Source organism: Heliangelus exortis, chromosome 1, assembly GCF_036169615.1.
Source record: "Heliangelus exortis chromosome 1, bHelExo1.hap1, whole genome shotgun sequence".
Classification (NCBI taxonomy): Eukaryota; Metazoa; Chordata; class Aves; order Apodiformes; family Trochilidae; genus Heliangelus; species Heliangelus exortis.
Window position 1 is genome coordinate 42,114,316 of NC_092422.1, and position 7,695 is coordinate 42,122,010.

Below are 7,695 nucleotides of genomic sequence, written 5' to 3' on the forward strand. Positions count from 1 at the left end.
CTCTGCTCTTGTGAGATGTCAGCCTGCAGTGCTGTGTCCAGTTCTGGGGTTCCCAACACAAGAAGGACATGGAGCTCTTGGAGTGGAGAGGAGAGCCAACAAGATGATCAGGGGGCTGGTGGACCTCTCCTATGAAGACAGGATGAGAGAGTTGGGGTTGTTCAGGCTGGAGAGAGAAGGCTCTGGGGAGCAGCTTTCCAGTACCTGAAGGGAGCCCACAGGAAAGCTGGGGAGGGACTTTTTACAAGGACCAGGGTTAGTGGCTTAAAACTGGAAGAGAGTAGATTTAAGTTAGACACCAGGAAGAAATTTATAACTGTAAGGGTGGTGAGACAGTGGCACAGGTTGCCCAGGGAGGTTGCGGCTGCCCTGGAAGTGTTCAAGGCCAGGTTGGATGGGGCTTTGAGCAGGAGGTGTCCCTGCCCATGCAGGGGGGCTGGAACTGAATGATCTTTAAGGTGCCTTCCAACCCAAACTATTCCATAATTCTATGATCGTTTATCACATAGAAGGTATTTTATTAATTAGCCATTCCTTGATATAACATCTGATAGCCTGCCACTTTCACTGACATGTTTCAAAAGACAGGAATTGCCACACCTGCATTTTGTGTAGGCATTCAGCTTTCACTGCCTGTGAGACTGAGCCACTGCCAGTCTTGGGCCAAATTACTCGGGTCTTTACGACTACTGTACTTCTAGGCACACATTTAAACTCAAAACAGATGAGAAACCTACGGAGTTTAAAGAGTTATGCAGAAAATGAGGGAATATTTTGAGAATCTCCATTTAGGAGTATATATGTAAGTGCTTTTTATGCTTCTGCCCAGGATGTTGTTAATGAGTACTAAAAATGATGTATGGCATCTGTCTGCATCTAGTTTTAATTGAGAACTGTTTCTCATTCATAAACTTGCATGTGTGTGTTCAGGGTAAATACACTCTTCAAACCTTTATTGATCTCTGGGATGAATAGATGGGACAGTAACAGCAGGCAGACCTGCTAACTCCTGCAAGCCTCCAAGAGTTAATGTACTTTCTATAATCCCTGAGAGTGTAAGAGGACCAGCCCTAGCTTATTAATTATCAGTGTCAACACCTAAGATATAATTAACACTTCAAAACGTAAGATATAAATAAAAAATTGCATTTCCTTCAAGAAGTGGGTTGCCAGAAAAGAAAGTGTTTCAGCACTGTTCCTGAAGGAGCAAATAGAAAAACAAGTTTACTGTAATATATGAAGCTCACAAAACAGATTACAGTGTTAGGGCTCTACAGGCTATGAAAGGAAATGCTGTTATAGGCAAAGGCTGTTGGCAGTAAACAACTTAGCTGTTTAAAGTTAGAGGTCTTAGATGCTTTTAGGCATCTGTGCCTGTGCGTGGCATACAAGAAAGCTGAGCTAGTGACCTGAACTATGAAAGGAAAGAATCTGGAGCTTCAGAATGGGAACTGCTGTATCTGACTTAATGGAACATGCTGCCACAGAGCAACAAGAACTTAAAGATTACAATTCAGAAATACATGTCAAATCTGCCCTTCTCCATAGTTTTGGTGCCCTTCGCTGTCTGTAGAGAAATGTGTTCTTATGCCAGAAGTCTACAGGCTTGAATCCCATGTAAAAAACCCATGTGCATATGTTGTTTATTTGGTGTTGTGTTTTTTTTTTTTTCTTTTTTTTTTTTTCTTTTTATCAATCAAGTAAAAATTATGCTCTATTTCAAAAGAGAGGTATAGGCTGAATGAATTATTTAACTCTATTGTCTTTTAAACTATGATTTGGGATGGTATTCAAGGCCAGCTGAAACAGGAAAATTTAAGTGGGACTGATTTATCTCTCTAGCTTAAGTAGGGTGTTTTCATATGCAGGAACACTACATGGCTTTTGATATTACTACCAAAATGAAAGCTAATTGTCCCTGTACCAGCTTTGTTGGCACAATTTCACAGTTTCTATAATCCAGACACAGCCATTCATGTTACTACTCATGAGATGATGATTTTTTTTTTCAATTTGCAATTTATGATACGATTTTACAGTAGTTTTGAGCACACGTGTCATATTTAAGAAGCTAATCAAGGAAGCAGTGAGAATATACCATTTTGGATGACTGCAGAATACATTTGATTTATACAGCTTCTGATGGTACAAGTGTTTATCCAGTGTCATTACAACAAATTCCTGATACGCTTCTCTGGGCGCCGTCTGGATCTGCAGTCATCTTCCAATTTTGGATCCTGTTAGAACTTGAAGAGGGGTAAAATATCTGTTGAGAAAGCTGAAAGGTACTTAAATTGCTTGCGAATACCAAGTGTCTCAAGGAGAAGATGGATGGCAGGATCCTGTGGCTGACAGTGAGTCTGCAAAGCTCATACCTCAACTCTACTTCACCATTTAGGTAGAAAAATCATGATATCAAAAGGACTGTTCATTAGTCACTTTTTTTGAAATAGAAAGTGCTATGTTCTATGAATGGCTGCAGTCATCAGAAATGATCTCTTAGTATATCTGGAAGTGATAATAAGGATTGACCTTGCAGCAAAACAAAGCTTCTGTGGAGTCATATGGAAGGGCATGGCTAAACAATCAGTCAAAACTCATTTGTGTTATAATCTAGAAACCAAGTTAGCTGAGAAAGCCAAGATGAATTCTGGTTGGAGAATGGGCAGCTCATTTAGCTTCATTAAACACAGGTGAGATTTTAAATAGGGCTGAATCTTACTACAAAGACCTTATGGTACATATAATGCACTGTCATAAAAATAGATTATATTTGTTTAAGGTAATTATATTGATATTTTTCAGTTTTCATTTTATCGATACATTTCAGTTTACTGTTTATAGAATAAAACTATTCACTAAGAAACACATTAAATTATATTGCAGATATGTGTTTATACCAGTAGAGATCTATCTATCTATATCTACCACCAGATAGGAAGGTGAGTCACTGAGAAGCTAGTATTATCACATCTGAGCAAAAGTTATAGGCGTGGATGTCTTAAAGAATCATCATCAGATTTCACCTTCTTAGCTGGCACTGCTGTCTCAGATTTCACGTTCACTGACTCACTGATTCAAACCCAGAGCTCCTATTTCTGAAGAATGACCTCACTGTCAGGATGTGAGGAGGATGGTAGCAAAAAGCCTGTCTTTCGGAGCTGCATTACTTGGCAGAAAATAATTCAAGATTTATTATGCTGCTGAGAAATAAATAAAAGTGGGATTTTGGACCTAGCAGAGTGGCTAGGACCTTGGAGGGCAGAGACTGAAACTGCACTTACTGAACTGCTCGTAGGTATTAAATAGGTGTGGGCTAGTCCTGGGTATTCCTGGTCTTCTTTGATTAGAGATGGTGCTGCTTAGGAGAAAGCATTATATATCCCCTTATTCAGGCTGAAGATGGAGGTGTGGAGAGACAGTCTATTGGGAATTGAACTCAAGCAGTTAAAAAAGAGATGATGAGAGATGTTAGCAGCAGTGAAGTCCCCCAATATTCCTTAAAGTGAACAAAGGTGAGCCTGCTTGATTAATCAAGAAACTATGATTCCAGTGTATTTATATATGGCCTTAAATTAACAGCTGAAGTTGGTAACTTCTTAAACCATTCTTTTCTTTTTTTTTTTCCTGCAGGAGTGCAGCTGACAGTCAGTGAACTTTCACTGCATCATTACTATCAATTAATTATCTATAACAAAGAGTTAATATTGAAGAATACTATCAAAGAGTTATATAAAACACCTCTCTGAATCCAGACAAGGTGAAGTAATCTTTTTCTTTGGTTGTACAGCCACCCTTGTATCGAGCAAATTAACTTTTTAATTTGAAATAATTGTCTAGTCCAAGATTCATTCAGTGTGATTGATTCATTCATTACAGCTAACTTGGGTGCCTTGGCAACACTTTGTGTACGAACATCAATATCCATTCCAGAATAAAAGTATTAGCAAAGTCTTTTTAAGTTTGTCATAGGTCTCAAAGAGATAAATAATACAGAAAATTCGTAAGAACTCAGAAAATACAATAAGAAACTATCATGTTATCAAATGGGTTTAATGGTCAGTTAAATTCAATGATACAAGAATTCGGGATACTAGAATTCAACAGTATTGAATCAGATAATTTTATGCAAGCATTCTCAGTATTTCAGATTTTGAAAAGGCAGGAAACAAAATAATTCTCAAAATTCCTTCATTGGTCAAAGCTCATTAGGGCTTCTGGCTTAAGATTCCTACATTTTGATTAAACCAAATTCTGTAAATATTTAGAAATGTATTGGTTATAAATAAAAAAATCTTGCTTAATTTTAGGGTTAACTCATTTAATAGAATACTTCATGTACCACCTTATCCTTTTCCATGCAGTTCTATTTACTTTCTCTTTTTTCCTTTCCTTTTCTTCCTTACTTTGTCATTCTTTTTTTTCTGACTTGATTCTTTTCCCTATTCAGAGCCTGTTTTGTCCATGTTATGTCTTCCTGCCACCCCCTCAACTCCAAATGAGTTTATGAGAATACCTCTCAGTGTCATTTAAAATTCCCAGTGCTAGACTGTTGCCCAGTTTTCTGAGTCCTGACTCTCTTGTTACTCTGTTTAGTTTCAAACCCCCAATGACCTTGATATGTGCCAGATCAGTTCCTACAATAAAAAATTTAAAAAATAACACATGCATGGTAGGACACTATGGAAGTACAGAAATAAAATTGTGCCTGAGAATAGAAATGAATGAGACTGCTGGTCAGCAGCATTGGTAGGGAAAGGTGGAAGGAAAAAAGAAAAAAGCTCAAAAGAGGATGTACATATTTCTCATTCTTTAAGTCAGTAGAAAAGATTAAAAAGAAAAGATGCTTAGTGAAAAAAGGTTAGAAGAATGTGTGTTGTGAGAACTATAGAGCAGCACCTTCAATACAGAAAAGAAATAGTGAGTTTTAAAATTATTTTGTTACATTTTTGTAGTTCCTAAAGGGGTATTTATAGATCAGAACATTTAATGTATTTAATACACAACTATAAAATCAAATTGAAAACTTGTCAAGCTAGACAAAAATTTGACCTGCATGAAAGAGTTTGCATTCATGAGAATTCTGACAAATCCTACATACCCTTAGTGTTACATGGAAAAGGAATTTTCTCCCTCTTTAATAATTACCTTTAAATTATATGTGTTTCTGATAACCATTATTCTACAAGATGCTAACCTAAAATGTAGTGTTTATCATTAATATATCTTTTTTGAAATCTCACATGGAGATTAATTTTTCATTTCTGTTGCCTCTCTTTTCATCAGTCTCACATTATTATTTATATTATATCACATTCCAAGTAGACCTCACCAAATCTCATGCACATGCTGATAAATTCAAGTTTAAAAATACTGATTTTATGTAAGGAATATAACAGATGTTCCTTCTTAAATTTCTCTTGCCTACACACCTGACTGGAACTAACTCATAAAGGTGTCATATTTAAGACTTAAATATCTCTGTCACGCAACATCAAGTCCTTGTTTTATTTTTAAATTAATACTTCTGTTTCCTCACAATTTGTGGAAAGTTGACACACTACTGTATTTTTGTTCCTTTCATAGGTAACAAAAAATAAGGTTGTTACGTATAACTTAAGCAGAACTCTAAAAACAAAACTTCGTATTAGGTAAGAATAATTATGAGCAATTAAAGTGCCTGAAAAAACCTTACATTCAAAGGACTGTATATGCAGCTATAAAGGCCATGTACAGGAATATAACACATAGAACCATTGGTAGTTAATGTATTCCCTAGGTTTTTTTATAATAATGCAACTGAAGACATTCGGTCTTGCATAATCTAATCATATGATAGAATTGCATCAGGTCTATATTCTCCTACTAGATTAGGATGAGAACATAAACTAATAAAAGTGAATTAACTTTCAAATCCATTTCTATTTCTACAGAGAAATGTGGAAATAGATTTCAAGATGTTTTTACTTAAATAAAGTTAAATGCAAATCAGAGTGTTTTCCAGGAAATGTTAGTAGCATTAAGATAAAAGATCTGCATTTTAATTACAGATAGAAAGCAAAATGCCACTGGTGTCTTTATTAGTCACTTTGTTTTTCCAGGGAGAAGGGATTACCAGTGAATAAAATGGTGGTGACAGCTCCTGGAAATGAATCATCTTTATACATCCTTGACTCATAGATTTAGAGATAGAAAAGCCCTTTCATGGTGAATCTTCTAGTGCACTTTACTGTCCACTGGAACATTTTTTTAGTATTTTGTGCTGTAACATTTTAGTGTATTACATGAAGGAGCTTATACTTGGCTCACCTGGGATATAATTTCATAGCCTAACAGGTTTCATTTGGCCTAATATTGTTTCTTTTATTTTCACATATAATATCAATGAAATTATTAGGACATGAATTTGCTACCAAGGAGTTTTCCATGACATTCACTCTTACTGCTACCTTTCAGTTTCAGCCATTTTTCTCAAGTGTGCTTTCAAACAGGCTTTTTTTTGTCAGCACAAAAAAAAAAAAAAATTAAGGCACATTTTACATTTGCATGACTTTCTGGGGGAGCTTCCTATCATTTCCCAGTAAAGTACATGAAACATTCAAAAGTTACTAGTTTTGAAATGATTCGCTTTATTCTTTTTTCTTTTCAACACTTCATAACACATTATCAAGAAGTATCTAATTGCTTTTTGGTATAAATATTGCTCATGTGTATAAAGCTTCGAAGCTGTGACTGCATCGGTGCAATAGTGAAGATGTACTCAATACGAGTTGAGCCATGTGAGAAAAGAATTTTGTGTCTTCAATCTTTTTATTTTTTCACACATTAATTCTTGATTTCCTATCTGTTTTCTTTTAATGCCTCCTCTAGCATCACTGCAGGTTTATATTTTCCTCTTTGCTCCCTTCATCAACAAAATTTTTGGATGACAGTATGTTGTAGCTGCACAAAAAGTATTTTCACAAGTCTACTGATCTGCTATTTAAGACTGATACCTATGGTGAAATCAACAGCTGTGGGAACAGGTACCTGGAACACATAGTAAGAGGAGTAAATTCAAGTCAAATAATTGCAGAATAGTGCAAAATAATTTCTGAAAGTGTCTTAAATTTGTGAAAAGATCATAGATGATTGTGACCATAAGAGAAGTTGCTAACAGAGAAAGCTATTGAAGGGAGCTGGACAAATGAAGTCTATAAATATGTGTTTTCATTCTTATAATTTATGTGGTCATCCTGCCAGGTTTTTGTGGATTTGTTGATGATATTAACAAGACAGAACTCTAACCCAGAAAATTTAAAGAAATCAGACCACAGAACATCAGGTAAAAATCTGAATGAGTAGATATCACTCCAGTAATTCTGAGGAAAAAAAGCCACAAAAAAGGCAAGGGCTAGTTTTGATTATCAGGGAAAAAGAGACATGATCTTGAGGTAAGCATTTTTTGAATAAATGTGTACTGCGAGTGGCTGCAATCAGAACAGAGAATTTAGATCCCATTTGGGATATTGAGTAGGTTTGTGTGCATCAGATAAAATGAAGAAAATGAATGTGATTATGAGTGGGATGGAACAGACAGGTAGGTAAAACTTTTCAAATCAAGTAGGGAATAGTGATTTCTCAGGGGAGAAGGGAGTAGTTAATGTGCAGGAACCACAGAATAATAGTGGTGGGAAAGCAGATTAATTTATTTAC